This window comes from Biomphalaria glabrata, chromosome 10 (assembly GCF_947242115.1).
Source record: "Biomphalaria glabrata chromosome 10, xgBioGlab47.1, whole genome shotgun sequence".
NCBI lineage: Eukaryota > Metazoa > Mollusca > Gastropoda > Planorbidae > Biomphalaria > Biomphalaria glabrata.
Window position 1 is genome coordinate 17,113,005 of NC_074720.1, and position 25,589 is coordinate 17,138,593.

A 25,589-nucleotide genomic window follows, 5' to 3' on the forward strand; every position below is an offset into this window, starting at 1 on the left:
ATAATCTAATATTCAGAAAGTATGTCTAAGTTTTATAATGTTTTGAACACTTGAGTGTTACAAGACTCATAGAAGAAGATTGACTAGGACCTAAACACTACAACTAATAAATGGATGTAAGGCAGAGTGGCTCTACCTAGCAAGGATATTCAAGTTCAAGTTTCTACAAGATGCCCCTCCGCCAACCCCCCCCCCCCCACACACACACACAGAAGAGATTAACGCACAGAACAAATTTATTCACCATAAACACAAAAAAAAAATAAAAAATATAAAGACTGTTATTTAAGGTAAGAAATCCACACTTACAACTATATTTCTCAAGAATGTAGAAGTTATTTCCCTTTTTCAATATCTAATAAATGATTAATTACCAGTAATTAATTGACTAACTGGTTAGTTCTTTAATTAATTCTTGTTTTGTTAGGTACACTAAATAATTGTTTCTAGTTTCAACTTGATTCGAGAATGGGTGTGGGAGAAATAGCGTGTACTATTACTTTAGTGAACAAAAAACCCCATATGGTATAAAACAAAATAGTTAATTATATTTAATTAATTGACTTTTATTTTCTCACTAATGAGTAATTGTGCAAGTTTTAGCTTGATCCGAGAAGAGAAATAACGTGTTCAAAAATTGTACAAGGCAGACAGAGTGAGTGGATATAAGCTTATTTGTTATTTGGGGAGTTTTTTCATTGGGGATATATCGCGGGTTTCACTGAACGAACTAAAGGAAATATTTTCTAAATAAAAGGATTCATGATTTTCATATTCATTTTTATTCAGAACACTAATCCATGCAATTAAAGAACTAAAGTATATGTCCATCGTACATGGCTGAATCATCTTCCCTTTTCAACGAACAAAACATTGTGATTATTTATGCATATCAACTGTGAAACTGGTTTAAATATATTGTGACTCCTATGCAACTACACAAAGGGGCAGGGCTTTTTATTTATTCCGATTCATACAAATATTTGGTATAGGAGTTGAAACATATTAGTTCTCACATGAAGCCCTGCTCTCTTCACCCAAGTCGCGTGACTTTTTCAGCGCTTTATGGATCCCACCATCGGTCCCATCCAAACCCACCTTTGGGGTAGAAGCACTCACTTTGAGAACTAGTGTTGCACAGTCTTACCCCACCTTCTCTCACACCCATCTTTTCTACCTACATTTACAGGATCACATCATAACATTTACACAAGTTAATAAAATCAACACGCCGAGGAGACAACTCAGACACACACACGGGCACATTAAAATCAGCACACCGAGAGGACCACTCAAACACAAACACATACATGCAGACATGTAAAACGAGCCCAGTGTTGTGACGAACACTTTGTATCTTCCAGGATCCTGTTTATCTCGTCTGCCTAATGCTAGTCCTTACAAAACATTTGGTTACAATCTTTTGTATCAGGACTTGTGGGACAAGATCTGAACAGCTTGGGTTTGTTTCAAGTATTCAGTTCTACCAATGTAATGCCAACATACTGGTCTCTGTTAGCTGTGAGGGAACTAAACACTAACAACGGGTGTTGGCCTAGTCACCGAGTTGCAGCGTTTCTCAAACTTTTACTAACCCTAGCACTAAACCTAGTGACCCCCTTCCCCATTGCAACCCCCACCCCATTAAACAGCTAGGAGTCTGGGAGAGCGCAGCAAGCTGCCCCAGCGGGTTCCAGGGCTGAGCCCCGGCGTCATGTATTCTGAGCTTTTAGAGATGATTAGCCTACTCTTGGCGTGTAGACCTTTCTACACATCATAGTAAAATAAAATGCAAGCAAAAGGAGCTTCATTCACCGATAGTAAACAAACACTTCTTAAGTCACGTGCTCCCTCGTCTTTTCTAAATAACTTAACTCCTGATTCGAATCTAACATGGATACCACGTGACCGTACTTTAAGGGTTTTTTAATAAATGGACATCACGTGACCGTTCGCTTTGGTATTCCCACATACTGTATGAGCTGTGCAGGAACCCGTATAGAGACCATTCGATGTATAGAAGGCCTCAACACAGACCTGCAACATCACAACCTGTGGGCAGATTAGACCAATAGCTCGTTGCCAGATCGTACAGACCTGTGACGTGGCAACGAGCTATTGGTCTAAAACGGATTTTTACCTAGGCACCGAGTTACAGCGTTTGTCAAACTTGTACTAGTGAGTAGCGACGCCCCCCCCCCCACCTCATTGCACCCCCACTCCCTTAGCCGGCTAGGGGTCTGGGAGAGCGCTGGAAGCTGCTCCAGAGAGTTCCAAGACGTTAAGAGTTTTCATGCATTCTGTGCTACAGAAATGATTTTTCCTGGCGTGTAGATTTCTTAATACATCCTATATAGTAAAAAAAAAAAGAAAAAAAAAAAAGATTAAAATAAAACGCAGATCAACGGACCTCATTCACCAACAGTAAACAAACAGCCTTTAAATCAAGCGCTTCCCAATCTTTTTTATACAACTTACGACCTAATTCAAATCGAGCAAGGATATCACGTGACAGTATTTTTGGTGTGTTTTATCCATGGACATCACGTGACCGTTCGTTTTGGTGAATGATCTATATTGAAGGCCGCACTGGTCAATATTTAAAAGTGATGAGTAGGAAGATCAAGTACGTATGTCTTGGGCGTGATCGTCTTAAGGTCATCATGCAAAGCCGGACGTCTGGAAGCGGGCCTGTTTTTATCACGCGAAAGTAGTCCACAGAACAATGCATGACACTCACAAGAAATTCGACCGTTCTGACATGATAAATACGAGTAGAGTCGCGCTAATGGAGACGTATTGAAATGACTTCTTAAAATCAAACAAACAGTAGATCTTACTACCAACGGTATAGGTGTACATGTTTAAAAGGGTCCTACATAAAAGATCAAATCTTATGTAAATTGCGAAACATTGATACTGTAAAATGAGAAACGTTACTGTATTGTAATAGTGGACTCAGCCATTTCAGATAAATATGTACATGGCTGAGCACCATTGGCATTGGATGCGCAATAATTGTAAGTATTCATTTTTAAATGTATACCATATACATAAAACTAGAATGTTTATGTTGTGGTTTTGTTTTATTTTTTTTTCTATGATACTCCCCGAAATGTTTTTTCTTTTTAAAGAAAAGGGGATGTTGATATGGTGCGCAAAGGTGCACGCGTTCAATATAATAAAGTATCATTCTCCGCCGTGACACTAATGGTTGTTGTTTGTTTATTGCTGACTGTGAACCTAGATCTTAATTAACAATATACATAAAACTAGAAACCAAAAACCTTTCAATTCTTTGTTCTCCATGAGATAGAATCCACGTATTTGTAGTCTTTTGCGTATGTTTTCTACCTTCTACATCTATATCTGTTCACAAGTTTTCATCATAAAACCAAAGATACTGTTTTTAAAAGAAATATCGCCGTTGTCTTTTCCTTCATTATTTCCCTTAATTGTATAATTTGTCACTTGACTCGGTTGTCTTGACTCAGTTGTCTTGACTCGGTTGTCTTGACTCAGTTGTCTTGACTGAGTTGTCTTGACTTGGTTGTCTTGACTTGGTTGTCTTGACTTGGTTGTCTTGACTCAGTTGTCTTGACTTGGTTGTCTTGACTTGGTTGTCTTGACTCAGTTGTCTTGACTCAGTTGTCTTGACTCGGTTGTCTTGACTCCGTTGTCTTGACTCAGTTGTCTTGACTCAGTTGTCTTGACTTGGTTGTCTTGACTCAGTTGTCTTGACTTGGTTGTCTTGACTTGGTTGTCTTGACTCAAATCTCTACGATGATGAATAGAAAAGGCCCCCCCCCCCCCAACCCAAAAAAAAAAAAAAAGATTCCAAATAAAATAAGAAAAAAAAAAAGATATTTTTAGACCATGTATTTCGCACATTACTTTGGAAAAAGAAACGCACATGTTCTGGTACACAGGAGAAGTTTATTCTCAACTATTGTAAAGTGAAGGAAACATTCAAAACTACAGACAACATGTAGGCTAGTATGTTGTCAAAATAGAATACATGTGCTATAACGTATATGGAGATCTGTTATTTACAAACCAGTATTCAATACTCACATAATGCGACAATCCGAAATTGTGAGTTTAATGAAGAATAAGTCACCTGAATGAGTATTAAACAATTTTTTTTGGTCACTCCTTTATTTCGATTTAGAGAGTCAAACATATATTTTTTTCTCCCAAAGAATCTTTGCTCCTTCTCTCTACATTGCGCTTTTTGGATGATGTATGTTTGATAAATAGAGCATTGTCACAGAAATGTTTTCTAGTTTTAAAAAGACAATTTCTTGGAAAAGAGTTAGAGAGTTTCCTGGAAGTGTTTTCGGAATTTCCTTTTCCACGTCCTCTTCATTGGTTGAAATTGTTCTGCGCTCTTTACGCCTTATCAAGGACATAGATTGTTTTAACACACGATGCGAAGGCTGCTTAGTTAGGCCTACTGATCAGAGGTAACTTTATCAGGGGGATCATAGGTTGCTTTATCACTAATCATACGTTTCTATTATCAGATTGTATCAGGTGGTCAGAGGTTTCTATATCACGTGATCTAAGATAGGAAGAAACAAGAAAAAGTCGAAGTTGATTATATATCGCTATTAAAAATTAGGCTCTCTACTTGGCGTGAGTCCCAGAGTCCGAGCAACTAGATTTGAGTGGATACGGAGTGTTTACTTATGCAAGAACAGCTACGGAAGTCTTCCTGCCCATACCACTAAAATATTTTAAGTTTTGTTTCAAGAAGAGAATATCAAAGAGTAGGTATCTCAGATGACTTCCTAATGCCCAACAACACACTGTAATGTTTAGCTACAATAAAGTTTATATAGATTGAGTCAAAGTTAAAACCGAACGAGATTTGGATGAACCAAAAAAATTAAAATTAGAATCTCAACAAGGTCAGTGTCAGAAATAAGTCTTTGACTGGCATGAATTGCAAATCAGAAAGACTTGTAATTGTCGACAAAAGAACGATTGGAAATAAAAGTATTTGAGATGTGAAACTAGACTCCAGATGGCGGAGCCATAGAATTGGGTTGACTCTGAATGAGAACTTCTATATCTCATTTCATTTCCTCTTCAGCTCTAGATTCGTAATTTATACAATGGATGAAACTGAAAGGGAAGCTACTATGTCTAAAAACAACAACAACAGTAAATATAAAAAACCACAGTTATGTACCTTGCTATATTCCTAAAATCAACTTCTTGTAGTTTTTTTTTTATTTTACTTGCCCCCACAACAGGTAAAGCCGCTATCAGCTTTGCTTAATCTGTCTGTCCGCCAGTCCATCCATCTGTCACGTTTAGATAGAAAAATCTAAAAAGGTATTGGAGTTCTGGTGCAACGGTTACTCCCTATCCCTTTTAAAATCAATTATTCAAGCAGCTTTTATTTTTATTTTTAAATAAAAATACAACACTTGTAAAACAATACATAAATATAAGTGAATTTTTATTACGAAAACAAGCGACAATCAATATATTTATTTGTAACATTTATTCATACAATTTAGTTCATTATGAAAAAAAAACAGGTTGATATATTTTGCCGACAAAGTGCGCATTCTATAGAATGACTAGATCTACGCCAAAAACGTCTCAATGACTCTTAATAAGAAAGATATTTAAAAATAAATTATTTATTAAATAAAAGAAAAAAAAACAGAAGTTTTTAAGCCATTAAAATACACGTGTAGACCTGGACCAAATGTCTAAAGACAATACTGAAAACAGTGTCATTTTTCAAATAATCAAATAATTCTTTAAATCAACAAATAGATATAGTAATAAACAGGAGTAAATATGATTTTGTTTAGTTTCTTACAACTGATCTACAATGAGAATTTAAAAGATGCAGAAACATCCTGTTTATGCATAGTGAGCGGGTCAAGCTGTCTACAGGGAATATCGTTTGTAGAGGATCACGGCATATTTTTGTTTGTCTCATTTTCATTGCAACTATACAAACCAATAGAGGGATGTTCCAATCAGTTGTCTTCATGTCTAGAATGATGTTCCAATCAGTTGTCTTCATGTCTAGAATGATGTTCCAATCAGTTGTCTTCATGTCTAGAATGATGTTCCAATCAGTTGTCTTCATGTCTAGAATGATGTTCCAATCAGTTGTCTTCATGTCTAGAATGATGTTCCAATCAGTTGTCTTCATGTCTAGAATGATGTTCCAATCAGTTGTCTTCATGTCTAGAATGATGTTCCAATCAGTTGTCTTCATGTCTAGAATGATGTTCCAATCAGTTGTCTTCATGTCTAGAATGATGTTCCAATCAGTTGTCTTCATGTCTAGAATGATGTTCCAATCAGTTGTCTTCATGTCTAGAATGATGTTCCAATCAGTTGTCTTCATGTCTAGAATGATGTTCCAATCAGTTGTCTTCATGTCTAGAATGATGTTCCAATCAGTTGTCTTCATGTCTAGAATGATGTTCCAATCAGTTGTCTTCATGTCTAGAATGATGTTCCAATCAGTTGTCTTCATGTCTAGAATGATGTTCCAATCAGTTGTCTTCATGTCTAGAATGATGTTCCAATCAGTTGTCTTCATGTCTAGAATGATGTTCCAATCAGTTGTCTTCATGTCTAGAATGATGTTCCAATCAGTTGTCTTCATGTCTAGAATGATGTTCCAATCAGTTGTCTTCATGTCTAGAATGATGTTCCAATCAGTTGTCTTCATGTCTAGAATGATGTTCCAATCAGTTGTCTTCATGTCTAGAATGATGTTCCAATCAGTTGTCTTCATGTCTAGAATGATGTTCCAATCAGTTGTCTTCATGTCTAGAATGATGTTCCAATCAGTTGTCTTCATGTCTAGAATGATGTTCCAATCAGTTGTCTTCATGTCTAGAATGATGTTCCAATCAGTTGTCTTCATGTCTAGAATGATGTTCCAATCAGTTGTCTTCATGTCTAGAATGATGTTCCAATCAGTTGTCTTCATGTATAGAATGATGTTCCAATCAGTTGTCTTCATGTCTAGAATGATGTTCCAATCAGTTGTCTTCATGTCTAGAATGATGTTCCAATCAGTTGTCTTCATGTCTAGAATGATGTTCCAATCAGTTGTCTTCATGTCTAGAATGATGTTCCAATCAGTTGTCTTCATGTCTAGAATGATGTTCCAATCAGTTGTCTTCATGTATAGAATGATGTTCCTATCAGTTGTCTTCATGTCTAGAATGATGTTCCAATCAGTTGTCTTCATGTCTAGAATGATGTTCCAATCAGTTGTCTTCATGTCTAGAATGATGTTCCTATCAGTTGTCTTCATGTCTAGAATGATGTTCCAATCAGTTGTCTTCATGTCTAGAATGATGTTCCTATCAGTTGTCTTCATGTCTAGAATGATGTTCCTATCAGTTGTCTTCATGAGGAATAAAAAAAGTAATAAAAAAGAAAAAAAAGTTTCATTTACAACATGTTCTGCCTGCTCTGTTTGTTGTTTGTTCTGTTTGTTGTTTGTTCTTTTTTTTGTTCTGTTTGTTCTGTTTGTACGCGTTTTTATTTCATTGTCCAACTCTTCCATGGTCTTAGCTTCTTATAAACTATTATATGTTTTAGAAAAAAAAAACGCTTTGAGACCCTTAGAGGCTTACCAGACACCTTCAAACTCTTAGGAGGACAAAACAGAGACAAAGCCTTACGTAGGCAGACAGAAAAGTTAATCATCAATTTCTCAGAGGAAAAACAAACCAAATAATTTTTTTTATTTTTTATTTTTAGTGTATTAATTAGTTTGATTCAGTCATGTAATTAAATTAGTAATAAATCTAGACTAATCTGTGTAATTAGAAATATTTTTTTTACCAGTTGTTTTTGTTTAGCGCAATTTCATGCTTTTAACTTTCTCATTACGCTATGCTCCTATCTCTTGTCCAAACCAGCTGAAAAGGCAGAGAAAGAACTTGCTATCTGGGTGATCATTTTTAAAAAAATGTAATTCTAAAAAAAAAAGGTAATACCGAATTTGAACTCAGGCATCTCAAGCCAACGCGGTAACCACTCTACTAGCAAAGAGTCTTTGAACATGAAAGATTGTATAATTATCTATTGTTTCTATTTCATGTTTGTGTTCACTAAGCCTCAGACGATAATCTATAAAGGGGACTAAATCAGCTTATATCACCACTTCAGTCAAGTACAATTTCTTTTCCTTGTTTGAGATACCAAACAAAATAATTTATTACCAATAGATATTTAACTAATTGGTTAGTTTTTTAAATTGATTCTTGTGTTGTCAGGTAAAAGAACTAATTGTGCACAATTTCAGCTTGATCCGAGATTGGGCTTCGGAGAATTAACTTTTGACCAGACAGACAGACAGACAGAGTGAGTTGATATAAGCTCAACTCTATGTCCAACATTTTCTTCTTCTTCTTAGTGGGAAAAGTTTTTCACTGGGGAATCGTTATTCTTTTTACAATCCTATGATCATCGTAAAAATTCTTCTTAAAGAGTTAATTTGGTTTGGAGGTCTAGACAGCCGGTGCATGTATTTCTTAAAGAGTTAATTTGGTTTGGGGGTCTAGATAGCCGGTGCATGTATTTCTTAAAGAGTTAATTTGGTCTGGAGGTCTAGACAGCGGGTATTCCCGCATGCATTTCTTAGAGTTAACTAACTAAATAGACGCTCAGGAACATTTTGCGCACCGTCTTCTAAGTCTGGATCTAAAGGCGACTGTCAGACAGGATACAAAATATTAAAGTGTTAAGGGGGAGCAGAGAAATTGAGAGTTACAAAAATTGCTGATACATATTTCGCACTACGTTACCAGCCCACCTAAACAATCTTTATCCCCCCCCCTTTTTTAATTTTTCCAGCTCCAGCTCTCCATGGAAATTCCAAGTTGCATATGACGCAAGGAAACATCTTGTTCTCAGTGCTGCAGCCACTCCAGTGAACAGACCAACAGAGAACTGTCTTGGCTGCACTCACACTAGCCTTCAAAGTACATCAGTCAATAGTTGTACGTTGGTACAGTCTAGAACCGATCAGCTCATTGCAGACATGCCATTTAATCTCTTGAACATTTTAAATGCTTGGAAGATAAGTAAATGAGATTTTATAAACAGGTTTACAGTGGCTATACTTTGTGGATGACAATTTGTGATTACCCCGACAAAATAGCGCGGACAAAATAGCGCAGAAAATATATATTTTAATCATTTTGAAAGAAATACTTTAGATATCGTAAAATCTGAATAGAGCCAATATTTTTGTTTTGTTTTAATGATATCATTATTTTTCAGTCATTTTGCAGGAAACACTTTAGATCTCTTCAAACATAAATATGCAAACAGTAAGCAAAATTTATAATAAGCTAAAATGAATAATTTCAAAATATATTATTTATTTACATTCCAAAAGTGTACTTTGAAATCAGGCAAAGATACTTGTCAGATTTTTATATATATATACACACACACACACAAGCTTTCACAAAGTTCAATTGTAGGAAATGTCACGTAGAAATTCCATCACTGCTTGAACGAGGTCATCACATTTCAAAATCCTATTTTTAACAAGTTATGCATTTTAAATATTGGTGAAAAAGGGGAATGATATAAAATTTAAAGTACTCTCGTTCTCTGTAAATATTGCATACTTTCAGATCTATTAATATTGAAAAGATAGAGACATCAACAAAAATAATGCTCATGACATTAAATTACTAATAATCCGGTACTTTTATGCACATCATATATAAGTCCACGCTATTTTGTCTTGCGTTATATTGTCGGCGCTATTTTGTCGGGTCACCCAATTTGTGTGATGCTTTGACCTCCCTCCACAATTAGTTTGTTAAAGTATTTTATCGTATGAGTTATCAATAGTTGAAGAAATTTCTTTTTATGGCAATTTGAAATTATGATCACCGTCTGTTAAATCTTGTTCTTGCAACTCCTGTTTTCATTCTAATTGGGCTCCAACCTCAGGATTACCTGTTAAAGGCAATGTATCAATGAACGTAGGTAATGTATCAGGTGTCTTGGACAAAGTCTCAGTCAAATTTCTTTGTCCCAGCACCTTCTGTGCTTAGTTTTCACTTGCGACATTTACTTTCGTTGCTTCGTCTTGACTGAGTCGCCTTGTTGGCTAAACCTCTCATTTTATGATGCAAACAGTTCTGGGATCGGTGAAACTTATATGGAACTCTGGCACCATTGATAAGTTCAAATAAATGGGTCACATTTTAACGATTCCCTTCAACATACTTTTTAGATCGTGAATTATTGTATCTATTACAATAAAATGAAACGGCCTACTCTCTTTCTACCCCTCTCTCTTTCTCCACAGAGGTTTCATAGAAAGCTTGCGGTTTTTCGCGAAATGCGGTGTTCAGGCTGCGAATCTGTCAAAATCGCAAGCACTTAAGAGGTAAAAGAAACCTGTGTAGGAAATTTCTACTAATTCGTACGACTAATGTTGAGATCTCTTGATACATTAATCAATCAGTGAGTGGTATTTAAAATATAATATAGATTAATGGTTACAATAAATAAATGGATTATTTCTCACAAAATAAAACAACAACATATTCTTAGAAAGTCCTATTTGCAGAGACATCATGTGTGAAGTTAGTCTAAGAAATACAACAAAGTCATATTGCATAGAACGTAACGAGGCAGCAAGTGCTTGGTGCACAGGGACGTCTTATTGCCCAGTCATTAATAGTGTAGAGACAGCGACGTGGTACTGCACACACTTTATTTGGTGCACAGGGACGTCTTATTGCCCAGTCATTAATAGTTTAGAGACAGCGACGTGGTACTGCACACACTTTATTTGGTGCACAGGGACGTCTTATTGCCCAGTCATTAATAGTGTAGAGACAGCGACGTGGTACTGCACACACTTTATTTGGTGCACAGGGACGTCTTATTGCCCAGTGTAGAGACAGCGACGTGGTACTGCACACACTTTATTTGGTGCACAGGGACGTCTTATTGCCCAGTGTAGAGACAGCGACGTGGTACTGCACACACTTTATTTGGTGCACAGGGACGTCTTATTGCCCAGTCATTAATAGTGTAGAGACAGCGACGTGGTACTGCACACACTTTATTTGGTGCACAGGGACGTCTTATTGCCCAGTCATTAATAGTGTAGAGACAGCGACGTGGTACTGCACACACTTTATTTGGTGCACAGGGACGTCTTATTGCCCAGTCATTAATAGTGTAGAGACAGCGACGTGGTACTGCACACACTTTATTTGGTGCACAGGGACGTCTTATTGCCCAGTCATTAATAGTGTAGAGACAGCGACGTGGTACTGCACACACTTAATTTGGTGCACAGGGACGTCTTATTGCCCAGTGTAGAGACAGCGACGTGGTACTGCACACACTTTATTTGGTGCACAGGGACGTCTTATTGCCCAGTCATTAATAGTGTAGAGACAGCGACGTGGTACTGCACACACTTTATTTGGTGCACAGGGACGTCTTATTGCCCAGTCATTAATAGTGTAGAGACAGCGACGTGGTACTGCACACACTTTATTTGGTGCACAGGGACGTCTTATTGCCCAGTCATTAATAGTGTAGAGACAGCGACGTGGTACTGCACACACTTTATTTGGTGCACAGGGACGTCTTATTGCCCAGTCATTAATAGTGTAGAGACAGCGACGTGGTACTGCACACACTTAATTTGGTGCAGACTGAACAACTTGAAGGACAATGACTTTAGTCTCTTTTTTTTATCTTTTTGTTTGTTTTGTTGCGCATGTCCTAAGAGAACCCAACTAGCCAGCATTCAAAAAAACTCAGTTCTCTTAGCTATTGCCAAGTAGGCTTGCAGTATTATGAACATTCGCTGCTCCTGACTACGTTTAACCGAGCTTAACGTAGGCACATAAACCCAGATATATGCAGGAATTTATTGTTGAGTGGGCGCCCTCCCGCTCCTCTTTCCCCACCCTATTTTTCAGTGAACCCATCCAATCCTATCTTAGAGATAGAGCCCTATACAACACGGGGCAGGGGGAGGTGGGAAATCCAGCCAGCGCGAGCTTCTACTAAATTATATCCATGCTAATTAGTGTCATAACAGTGTCCTGATTTCTATGGTCGAGGTGGCGCGCGAGAGCTCGTGTCAGTGGGTGTTGAAGATATATTTCTAGGTAATGAGGGTGGGGGTTGGATGGAGAAGGCTAGTAGACAGTGGCGTAACTAAGGGGGGGGAGGGGGGGGGAGAATTTTAAAATCCCCCCGGGCCCCCACCAAGGGGGGGCCCCCAGATGGGTGTCCGAAATTTATTTGTAAATAAATAAATTTAATATATTTGATTGACAAATAGTGTCAACGGGTGTCTTTTTTTTTCAACATTTATGGATTAAATTTATCACAAGGACTAAACCTAGATCTAGGTCTTTGACTTTGTTGACATTTTAAAAATATTTTTTCCCACAGAGATCAAAGTTTTTTTTAAAGTTAGTTTTACATTTTAAATTTTGTTTCCACGAATAAAACTGCATGATATACAGCGAATTCCAAGTATCTTGTTACCTTTACTAATAATAGATCTAAATGGCGAGTATTTTATGGCTACACTAATTAACCTTGAAGCAAAATTTACAGAATCGAGTATAACAGATCCAAAAGTTATTCTTAATAATGCTAGAATAGTCCATTATTCGGGTTTGGCGTCTATAATTTCAGAATTAAACTTCACACTCGAGTTATTACCCCTCTATTCATCTTTCCTCAATCCAATTGAAACTCTCTTTTTATTTCCATCTAATCCTTTTGCTTTCGCACAAAACATAAACTAATATCATATAATATTAGCACATCTTTCCTTTTAAAGTTATTATCACACCCTTCTATTTAAAGTTCTTAAGAGTGATATCTACTAGCAGGGCCGGCCCTAGCATTTGCGGGGCCCTATGCGAAACGGATCGCGCGGTGCCTAGTCTGGGTAGGGATGAGCATAATAATATTATTTTTTTTTAATTAGAAAATAGGCATACTTTCGTCTTTGCAATAAATTTTTATCAAATAAAAGCTCGCAATGCCACTTTTTATTTATAGGCACCCCAAAATGTCAATTTCGTCTATTCTTCAGGAGATTTGAATAAATTTAAAAAAAAGTTAAGGACATTATCGTATATTTTGCCTTTTCATGAGATTTCCTGGAGGCCCTGAAAAATCAGGAGGTCGCGAAAACCCTGTTATTTTATTTACGTTATAATGGTTTAATTTAATAATGTCCACTTAGAATTAGCGCGGGTCCTATAAAAGCGCGGGGCCCACTGCGATAGCATAGGATGCAGTTCGTCCACTTCTGGTTGTCTAGACTTGCACAACAAGTTCTCTAGACATTGGTCTATAACTGTCTGTTTCGTTTGTTCCAACAGTTTGCAGTTCATTGTCTCCATCGGTATCATAGTACCCAGAGATGTCTTCATCGAAACTCTTATTAAAAAAGCGTTGATTTCTTCTGTATGTTTTTCCTTTTGTCTTTATGATGTAAGATCTGGGTGCCGAATGTTTTTTTTTATGACAACTGCTTTCTGCCATGTTTCACCTAGACGAACTCTCCGACAGAATAATCTTTAGGTAGTCTTGCTTTTGCATTGTATTTCACTTTGCTTTTCATCTGTCGTTCGTTGAGTAATGTCTCTGCATTTTCAGCTACCGATGGTTTCAATAGTTTGGGATCAGTTGGAATGATTCCCTGAGTCTTCTACTCGTCAGCAGTTGTGATAGTGAATACGGTAGTCCACTTATCGGAGTATTTCTATACTCGAGCATAACGAGATATGGATCTTTCCCACTTTTGTATGCTCTGAATCCTTTTGCTTGCGCAGAAAACATAAACTGCCAACAATGACATAATACCATATAATATTAACACAGAATCTTCTTCATGCAGTGGAAAATTAAGATTGTTTTGCTAATCTTGAATTCTGGTCAAAGCTCTTGCGCCCAATTACTATAGTTCAGAAGAAACTACAAAAAGTCTGGACTGCATATACGGGAAGCTGCTAAAGAAATTAGTACCCTTTCATGCTTTCTGCAAAATGATGAGCAACTGACAAAAACCCAATCCATCCAAAAAGCAAAAGAAGGTAGTGAACACTATGGATTCCCTGTAATCAAAACAACCAGAAGAAAGAAAAGACTTGATGGGAAGTTGAGTTCTAATGTAGGACTGTCAACAGAACTGCAATTTAAACGTGTTGCGACAGAAGTGCTGGACAGATTTCAAAGGCTGGAAAGAAAATGGATACCTTTGAGTTTCTTCTTGAACCAAGACACCTGTTAGATGAAGACCCGCTTATGACAAACTGTGCTACTTTTCCTGTTTGTATGATGAAATAAATGGCAAATCACTTTTTCAATGATGTCATTGATGCACGATCACTTTTCATCAACAAACAGTAATACAATCACCAATAGACATATTGAGGAAACAGGCTTCATATGGTAATTACATGTGCTCAAACTTTGCAACCTCCTCCGAATACTGCTAACTCAGGCCACTTCTATTACGTCATGTGAGAGATCATTCTCAAAGCTCAAGTTCATCAAAAGCTATCTCAGGAGCACAATGACACAAGAAAGGCTTATCATGGCTTTAATGTCAGTGAAGTCACAAATACTAGAAAATATCGATGTAGTTGATGTTATAGATGTTTTTGCTGCACAGAATGCACGACGTGAAGCGATATCAATTTAGATTTGTCACTTGTGCATTATTTAACTAAAACAATGGGATTATTCATTAAAAGAGTCTTGATTACTTTTTGTTAAGTTTACTGATATACTGAACCAATTTAATTTGGGGCTTATATATTTTTGCGTACATTATCCCATGTCATATGTCCAATGTCAAAATGCAAGGGGCCCCCAAAGAGGTCAATCCCCCCGGGCCCCCAAATCCCTAGTTACGCCCCTGCTAGTAGACATGTTATAGATAGACTGGGTTTCGTTGATCTATAGGCTATACCTTTTTTTAAGGTAACGAATAAGTAATCTCCCCCACCCCCCCCATAAAAAAAAAAGACCCCAAAGAAACAAGAAACAAAATGAGTGCATTGGAAAGGAGAGTTGTATATTGGTCTAGCTGAACTTTATAGGAGCAAGGCAATGGCGTACCATTCACGGCGTGAAGTGGTTCACTGATACCAAGCCCACGACTATTAAGAGCCTACAGCTTTTGGCATAGCAACCATGGCGCTTAGAAGTCATTGCACTTAGAGCCATGACTCATGACCAGTTGGAACCCACATGAGCCCTTAGGTATGATACCAAAGTGGAAACAATAATTGGACTGCTATGAATAATTGAACTGCTATGAATAGTTAAAATTGTACATGATTTTCCTCATTTCCCAATAAATTACTTAAAGAAAAACATCAGCTGACAAAAAACATTTTTACAATGCCTCTATTTAAGTCACTACTTCATGGAGGAACCTGGGTCGGTGGGCGGACAACTGATCTCATAAATGGCTCTAACGATTTTCCTAGATATTTAACAGTTGATGTATATCGTTGAGCAAAGAATTACTAGCTCCTCGCCACACAGGGACAACTCTAGTTTGACTGTTATAGTTTTTCAAAGTAAAAGAAATAAATGTAAATTTGGTTTGACTAGACTTTAAAAAAAAAAAAAAAGCATGACGTAGTCAGCCATAGTGTTCCGAAATTATACGATAACAGAGTAAATGTAAAATTGCTTCAATTTTATTGAAAGAATATCTTAGCTTTACTAATAATTTTTTTACGTAAATCTAATATAAATTACCAGGAGATCTAGATCTAGACTAGATCTTATGGATTTTAAATCAGAAGTCTAGTTCTAGATGTCCATTTAATGATAATATTGATAAATAATCGCAAAATTCCCGCTGGCTGAATTGGTAAATACATAATTTCAAATCATATTTCCCAAAAGACGTTTCAGGAATAAAGGTTGGAGTTTTAGCGACTTGATGATTATTGTTACGAATCTCACTATCCAGGCTCTCTGCAAACTGCACCATACACCACCAACCTAAAGAACTTGACAACTCAGGGCTCCAAAGTAACGTAACACTTTAATAGTTGAATAAATAACAGCCAATACTGTACAATTGGCAACACGTACACTGTACAAATATCTCTCCGATAACACCGTACCGCCGTATCAAACTCTTGTACTGGCCTCTCCGTCTCGTTCCGGGCTTGCACTGGGTTCAACAGTTCAGGACTGACTTCACACACTAGGCTCGTTGTGTCGGACTCGATCACAGACCAAGATCAAGACGCCAGCCGTCTCAACTGTTACTTGACAGTACTCCGCACTGAACCGTCGTAATGCTCCGTACAGAACCACACCGCTGAACTGTGCTGTAGTCGACCGGACTGTAGTGAACCGGGCTCTGAACCCCTGCCGTGAACCGTCTTGACTGCGACACCTCCGCTCTTATATAGGGTCCCTACTGGCCTTCTCGAACCGGACAGAACGCCGCTCGACGTTTCTAGGTGGTCAGGTGACTACAACTCTCGTGACGCTGCGATCCTTCCCGAACCGTCCTGTTGACACGACTCGGCTGACAGTCGTACCTCGTCACGGTTGACCGCTCGTCTAGCGCTGGCCTGGGGCGATTTGCGTCGGCTGACTACACACACACCACTACCCCCATTTGTGCCACCACCAGGTTTATAACATTATATACAACTTGATGATTATGTACAATTTGATGATTATGTACAACATGAACAGAGATAAAGGGATTTAATAATTCATCGCTTTTGGTTGTGTTAGTCTCTACACCCTGACTACGTGTTACTGTCAGTCCTGCAAGGGAGGTCAAGCAGAGCTGTCATCAACAATCAAGGAATCACCAACAAACTTGCCAAACATACCAACAACATGAACAAGTCCCTAAGTAGTTTCAATTATCATTTATATTTAAAGGAACGACCATCAAGACAATGATGGTGATCAAGACAATGATGGTGATCAAGACAATGATGGTGATCCAGACAATGATGGTGATCCAGACAATGATGGTGATCCAGACAATGATGGTGCTTCCAGTGTGACATTGTTTCAATGCTTGAGCATTTTGTTCCCTCTGCTAACCGCCACTTAAACTTAGTCTTAGATCATTCCGTCAGCTGTGTTCAAGAAGTTACAGATTTGTTTTAACTTGGTACAAAATGTGAATGAATTCGCTCATAGAATCCCAAGATGTGCGGTTCTTGAATCCAATATAAAGAGGACACTCAAAAATTGTAGTCATCAAGAAATAATACTCTAATAGCTATGAGATTTAATTATTTTGATGTGCTAAAGCACACATTATTTTGTGTTTCCCAAAGTAATCAGAACGCCTGGAAGCTGCAGCACTTATAGGAGAATAAAGAACATCCAACACTATACTCTGCTTAGTGTCGAGTACACAATGGTAAGAGTACTTAAGTTGAGCAGCGAAATCTACATAAAGCTGTGAGTCAACTGGGAAATATTTACAATGAAGTAAGTCATTTGAGACAAGACTTTGAGAGTGTAACAGACAATGCTGCTGAAGAGTGTTGATCCAGTTTTTTTTACTCCACACGATTACGAAACTTGACGATGAGACCATCACTGAGTACTTCTCAAAGAAAATCAAGAGGCAAAGAAGAGTTTCAAAATCAACGTATTATACTAATTACATGACAGATTTCCTTCACAAAACTTGCCAATAGGTTTTAGTTACATATGCCAAGTTTCAAGTGCCTACGACAAAGAGTATTATGATGCCAATATGCTTCTATTATTAACCAGGACCCAGACAAAAAATACGGTATCAAATTCAACGCAATAGATAGGCTACTAGAATTAGTTGGCCAATGAAATGTATTGGGGAGTTATTAACTTTATATCATTATATTGCTAAAGTGAAAAAAAAATAATCTACTGTCTTTGATCTGAAAATTACAGTGTTTAGCTACCTTTCTGCGAAATTAAGTAATTAGTACTAAATGATTAATTAATTGGTTGATGTTTAGATTAATTCGTGTATTGTTATCGGCTACGAATAATTCTGCAAAGTTTCAACTTGATCCGAAAATCTGAAGTGAGAGAAAAAAAGTGTCCAAACGTGTTAAGGGGACTAAATCCATATATATATATCCACATCTCACATTAAGTTGCATTTATTTCCCATATCTCGAAATCAAGCAAAAATAATCTATCACCAACAATTTTTTTTTTGATTGATTCATGTTTTGTTAGGTCAAAATTGTGCAAAGTTTTTACTTGATTAGAGAATGGGAAATAGGGGAGAAAAAAACATGTTCAGAATGTTTACCAGACAGACAGACAGAGTGAGTTGATAAAAGTTTTGTAAAAAAAAAAAACCTGCTCTATTATGAGATCATAATGTCAATATCTCATGCTTAAAGTCATTGTATGAGCCTATGTACCCTTTCTTTTCTCATCCTGTCAGTAGACTACGTCACATTTCCACCGGCAATGATTAGTCTTTGACATTCGTAGTTAGAAACGATAATAGCCCCCCAACAGATTTATTTGCCAAACTTACTGCTCTACGAGGCATGTCTGCCGTTCGTGACACTGAAAAGGATGGGTGCTCCAGGGCGGACGAATGCCATAAACGCCCCGGCAGTAAATCCTCGCAGCATGCAGCGAGATAACATGTCATGGGGGCCCGGTGATCCTCCCCGAAGGCGCTGGGCGGTGTTTCTTTAGGTTGTGTGACTTCATTAAACGAAAAAATATAAAGATTTGCTGGATTGATTGCTGGGGTAGTTTATCCGACTTTGTGGCTGTACTTGAGATGACTCTGTCACAGCAATAGTTCATATAACTAGGCAAGTGAAGAGATAAAAATTAGAAAAACATAAATTTGTAATATTTTATTACCAGTGGCGCACTAGATAGACTGGAAGCTACCTGGCAGAAAGGCCACTCCCAGATTCCCCCAAATACTAGTCTGTTTCAAGCAGTATTACGACACCTATCAATTATCATGACATCTAAAAAATAGCCACAAATGCATAATAGGCTCCCATATAGCAAGGGACTTTTCAATATAGATAAATCCAATTATTGTAGACCTACATAATATCATAAGGCTGAATTCGACATGGAATGTTCACTATTGATACAGGCTTAATCTGTCAAGTATTTTACTCCAGATGTGTGTATTTTTTAGGCACTTAACCAGTGGCGCAGCTATGGTGGGGAGTTGGGGGTGGGGGGGTGGGTGGAGAATTTGAACATTTTTATGGCCTCCAGTTGAAGGTGGCTCCCAAATTAGTGTTCGAAATTTTCTTTTTACATTACATATTACGCCATTTTCTATATGTCATGATGTGGAATGTCAAAAGGCAAAATGCAGGGCCCTAAAGAGGCCAAGCCCTACAAACCCCAAAATCCCTTTCTACGCTACTGCTCTGAACTCTGAATTTGAAGTAGCTTATGAATCCAGATTTTAGATTTTATACGGACGTAGTTACATAAATAAATCTAAACCAATTGAAATCTCTATTATAAGCGCAATGGACCCTGATTGATTCATTCAAATTTTGTGTGTGTGCGTGTAAATCGTACATTTAAAAAAAATTGCAGGATTATACTTTCGGGAGTGGAGAGAAAAGTGATATAGAATTCACAGACCACATTGATTGTGTTAAGGAGGGCAATGTAAAGCGGCCCTCTCCAATTAAACGTAATCTATTCTAGAACACACTGGCCAAAATGAGGGTTGTTGAAATGTGTGAAGTTTTATTAAAAGTGCGACAACTGATCATCTCATACATAGAAATACAGTCTATGGGCATCTTTATAGCATGCTCTGTGCGCTCTGGTCCGATCTCTTTTATTTAGCTTGATTCCCAACACATTTCATCTAAGCTCATTGTGCATGTTTCCAGGTGATGATTAACACATGAACCAAAACAAATTAAAAAAAACAACATGAGGAATATATTTGGCAATTCTATTCTCCTTTATTCGTTGTATGTGTATGTATGTGTGTGTGTGTGTGGAAATCACCTACGCCCCTGAACCCCACCCACCCCTGTTCTCACTCAACTACAGCCTTGAATTAAAACTGTGACATTTGAAATGTGAACGCCACGTCTAGACAGCTATTTATCCCTGGTTCTCATGGCAAGAGAATCTACTGGCTAGAGCCCTTAAATCTTCCCTCTCAGCAATGAAAGCCAGAAGTGAGAAGTGAACAAAGATGTCAAGAGACTTTCATTACATGGGATGTACAACAGAATCTGAAATAGCTTTTTGCTTTGTTTTGATTTCCTTGAGTTTCAAAAAATAAATGTAAGCCATCTTATTACACGACAGAACAAGCAGTGAGTTTTAATTTTGAAGCTAGAACACTTTCAATTGAGAGGTCACTGTGGAATGGTTTCCTAATTTTCGTAAAGTTTCTTAATTTACGGTTTCTATTCAATGTATTTTTATTTTTTTTTTAAGTGGCAGTAACAAGGAAATGCAGTACTGTATGTAAATTGTTTACGTTTGGCTTCCTGTTAGTGCGTTAAGCACGCTGAACTGTCGTTCGGTCGTCTCAATGGTTCTGGGTTCAAACCCTGCCATCCCCCGTCATCCTGCGGAAGGTTTGGGCTAAGATGTAGACAATCTTCAATTCTTAAAGGCACATTCCGAAACACGTCAAACATTTTACAAACATATGAAATTATTCAATTTTCTATATGGTTAGTGCTTATAGAAAACTATTCAAACTATTCATGGATCCTTGGCGTCACACTGGGAGGCACTCTCATATCTTAGATCAAGTTTGTTTTGAAACAACAGTGAGTACCATCAAGACTGGTCATATCTCATAAGGGTGTAGGGTTGGGGGAGACATCAATCCCCCAAAATGGGCATAAAGTTCCCCTTTCAGACCTTGTGGTCTATAAGGCAGATGATTCTGTGGCCTAAGGTTAACGAGGGTGTCATGTGGCCAGCACAATTAATGTCAGATACCCATCAGATACCCATTAGAGCTGGGTTGACTCAAAGTACTCCCAAAATTAAAAATCCCAGTCTTCACCATTCGAACCCGGGACCCCCGGTTCAGAAGCCAAGCACTTTACCGCTCAGCCACCGCGCCTCACCAGACACAAGCTTCTTTAAAAAGAAGTAACGTTGCCATGGTCCACCATTACTAATGGCTCTATGTCTGGGCGTCTGTCTCCCACAGTAGGTTTCTTGTATATACTTTTCTTGACTCTACTACACTGTATCTTCCATACAGAGTTTGAGCTTTTTGTTTCAGGGGGGTAACTCTGGTGTTATTTAGTTAAGGGTTATGTACTATGAATTAAGTCCCTTGGGTACCTTGTACTTCTTATCGTCTTATAAGCTACGGCTGTTCCTTCCAAAAGACAAGATAATTAGGTCTCGATTCACGTGTCAATCTAATCATGCAAGTTAATTAAACACTTAAACTCATATCCTGGCAGATTCTGGCAACCCATTCCATGCTCTAATGGAGCCTTAGTAAGGAAGAAGGAGCAGTTGTAGACTTGTACAAATGTATCCTAGGGTATGGTATAAGACGTGTGTCTGTCTCTTTGTGTTTTTTTTTCTGAATATTTGATTACAATGTGTTGCTCTTTTGTCCTCAAGTGTTTCTAAATGTAGTAATTTCACTAATGATGTTACACTTGTCTAGTATGGATACTTAGGGTATAACTAGACTCAGGCTCTGATCTAGTTTCTTTATATGTTTTCTTTTGAGTTGATAGGTCCTAAATAAAGGACACATCACAGACGTAGACCTAACCATGGAACTACATTACCATACGTACCACATGAATGTATTGCATAACTGTAAACATTACAATATTACTTGAGTGTATACATGCCATTGAACAGAACTATATTACTTGAGTGTATACATGCCATTGAACAGAACTATATTACTTGAGTGTATACATGCCATTGAACAGAACTATATTACATATCTGTAGCATACGTCTGTATTACACATCGGCAGCAAACAGCTGCATTACACATCAGTAACAAACAGCTGTATTATACATCAGTAACAAACAACTGTATTACATATCAATAGCAAACTGCTACATTACACATCGATAACAAACATCTGTATTACAAATCGATAACAAACAGCTGTTTTACACATCAGTAACAAACAGCTGTATTACACATCAGTAACAAACAGCTGTATTACACATCTGTACTACATTTTAATATTGCATAATTAAATGTGTAGTATCTTTTTTTTTTCTGTTGAAGAAGGATTGTCTCTCCCATGAGAAGTTGCAAAGGTAAAATAGTGTCTCTCGAGACATAAAATGCCGCAGACAGAGACAGACAGAATAATGTAGACATGTTTCGCAATTAGTACTCAGCAGGACAACGACATTCATTTAATATACACACAACTTAACAACGTTTAGGTACATATGAAAATGGAGGATTGGGGTGTGTGTGAGGAGTTATTGTTTCCGTCAAAGTCCAATGACGTCGAAGTACTGTAGATGTCTTCTATATATTAACTTACAGACAGTGCACATGTCTTCTATATTAACATGCAGACAGTGCACATGTTTTCTATATTAACATGCAGACAGTGCACATGTTTTCTATATTAACATGTAGACAGTGCACATGTCTTCTATATTAACATGTAGACAGTGCACATGTTTTCTATATTAACATGCAGACAGTGCACATGTCTTCTATATTAACATGTAGACAGTGCACATGTTTTCTATATTAACACGTAGACAGTGCACATGTCTTCTATATTAACATGTAGACAGTGCACATGTTTTCTATATTAACACGTAGACAGTGCACATGTCTTCTATATTAACATGCAGACAGTGCACATGTCTTCTATATTAACATGTAGACAGTGCACATGTCTTCTATATTAACACGTAGACAGTGCACATGTTTTCTATATTAACATGCAGACAGTGCACATGATTTCTATATTAACATGCAGACAGTGCACATGATTTCTATATTAACATGCAGACAGTGCACATGCTTTCTATATTAACATGCAGACAGTGCACATGCTTTCTATATTAACATGCAGACAGTACATTTCATCTCTTTTCACGATAAATTAGAATGTAAACAATGTCAAATTGAGGTTCAATGTCGCTAATTGACTACTAAAAAAATCCGACTTAAAAAATCAGGAAAGCTGAGAAACTGTGAGTACGAAGTGCTAACATAAAATGCAACAAAACTTTAAAAAAAACAACAAAGCTAATCAATACTATCTTTATGTTGTTCAAAGGGTCCTCCAAAATGCTAGGTATTTCTAGTTTTCTGACATAGATGTATAACTTTCTAAGACACGCTATGTTCTCTACAAAGATTTTTGTGTACAAAGCTATAACGAACACACAGAGTCTGGTACAAGTTTGAAACATGCTATTTCTCCCACTCGCAATAAGTTAGAAATTTGTTCAATTAATCATTGTTTCTAACAAAAAAATGTAACAATTAAAAAATTAAACAATGTTAATTAAATAGTTGAAATTAATTGATTTTGAATAAACTCAAAAAGGAAATAAATCTCAAATTATTGAGTCATTTGTTTATAAATGTGGAGTTCTTTCTCTTAAATTTAAATTTTTCATGTTACAATTCCTCTTATAATCTTAAATTCTTAAAGGCTTCTGGAACCTTGACACGGATCTCGAAAACGGCTCAGACGATGTATCTAGAAATTCGATAGCTTATGTAAATCTATGAGAATACAAAACTAGCGTATTGGTCACACAGTAATAATCATCATAAAATTAAATAAGGCTTTTTTTAAAGTCTGCTTTTAGCGGGTGTTCCCGCACTTGACTTAAATGTTTCTTTGTATTCAGAGAAATAGAACACATTGCAAAATACTGTAAATATAATTTTTTATTATTAAATGTAAAAAAAAAAAAAAAAAAGAAATGATAATCGATTTTCGTAGGGAAAAGAAGGAAAATGATATTGTTTCTGTAGCTGGAGAGACTATTGAAATAGTGCAAACCTTTAAATACCTTGGTAGGCCTACTATCCTAGACAATAAACTAAATTTTACTGCAAATACTGATTATATCAGCAAAAAAGGGCAGCAAAGATTACGATTACTAAGAAAATTGTCCTCGTTTAATGTTAGCGAAAAGGCCTTGGCTATGTTTTATCACGCTCACATCTGCAATATTTTAAGTTTCAATATCACTGCCTGGTATGGCAATCTGAGCATTAAAAATAAAAATTAACTTTATAGAATCCTAAATGCTGCTGGTAAAATCATTGGCAAAAAATCAAACCCCATTTGGGCAGTTGTTTGAGACAAACATCTATAAAAAAAGCTAACAAGATCCTCGAAATAAAGAATCACCCTTTGTGTCAGGATTTTGTGATTTTACCATCACAAAAGAGATACAAGTCACCTATGGCAAAGACAAACAAACACAAACACTCTTTTGTTCCCCTGTCAATCAAATCATTAAATAAGAACAATCTGGTATAAACTTTGTCACATGTAAATTATGAATGAGTCTGGTGTGAATGTACACTTTGGTTTCTTATAGTTATAATGTTTTTTGTTTGGTGTAATGCACAAATTGTAAGACAAATTTCCATACGGACATTAAAGTTTATTATTATTATTATTATAAAAAGTTGAATAAATAAAGAAACCATAGACTTATATATATCTAAACTAAAAATCAGAAACAAATTCCTATTCACGATTGATCGATTCATAGACCTATATATATATATATATAAAAGTTTTCACGACATTTTTTTTTTGAGTTTTAAAAGATCTCCATGTCCAGTCTAGATATAATATATATATATAAGTCTATGAAAGAAACATTTTGCGCACTATCTTCAGTAGAAATGAGCTGGACTATAATAGAACAACTTGGTTCTGCAAGCTGGAAACAATGGAAAGTGTAGAAGTAGTATAAACAAGAAAAATATTTGTAAAATAATTTTTGAAAAAAAAACTTTTTCATGTGAAGGTGTTTCAGTTAGTTTGGATCAGTAATGTAATAAAATTTATTAGTCGACCGGCGGCGTAGCATACGCCGCTATTTTGCAGGGAGGGCCTTAGGTCACTGCAACCTTTGCGACCACAGTGGGCCCCACACTTTCATAGGACTCGCACTTTCATAGGACCCGCGCTAATTCTAGGTGTATAAATTATTAAACCATATTATATCTTAAAACAGATTTCACGCGCCCTCCTGTCGATTTACCAGGAGCTCCTGGAAATCTCCTGAAATTACAAAATATCAATTGAAACATTTGGTAATTCTTGCTATTGGGCGTGATCTATGTAGGAAACAGAATTATTATGATATACTGTATGACTTTGCTACACGCAAGGCTCGTAAAGTAATTATGTACATAGTAAAGAATTAATAAAATGCATAGACGAATTTATTTTCTAATACAATCTCTTAAATTTCACTTATTATCCGCTTCCCAACCCAAACTTGGCCCAGTGAAATCCGTTTCGCATAGGACTCCTCAATGGTTAAGTCCGGCCCTGCTATTTAGTGACGGGTGAATATCCATAGCAGATTACT

The 25,589-nt window shown here is 36.9% G+C and overlaps 1 protein-coding gene across 2 annotated transcripts in view; it reads right to left on the reverse strand.

Moving 5' to 3' along the window:
- The window catches only part of LOC106054459 (metal cation symporter ZIP14-like), a 43,586-nt gene extending 39,354 nt beyond the window's left edge, over positions 1-4,232 (reverse strand). For both annotated transcript variants that reach the window (XM_056043938.1, XM_056043935.1), the window contains exon 1: positions 4,075-4,232. The gene's annotated coding sequence lies outside the window, so the exon portion shown is untranslated. The remainder of the gene's footprint in view (positions 1-4,074) is intronic.
- Between the last annotated feature and the right edge of the window lie 21,357 nt (positions 4,233-25,589).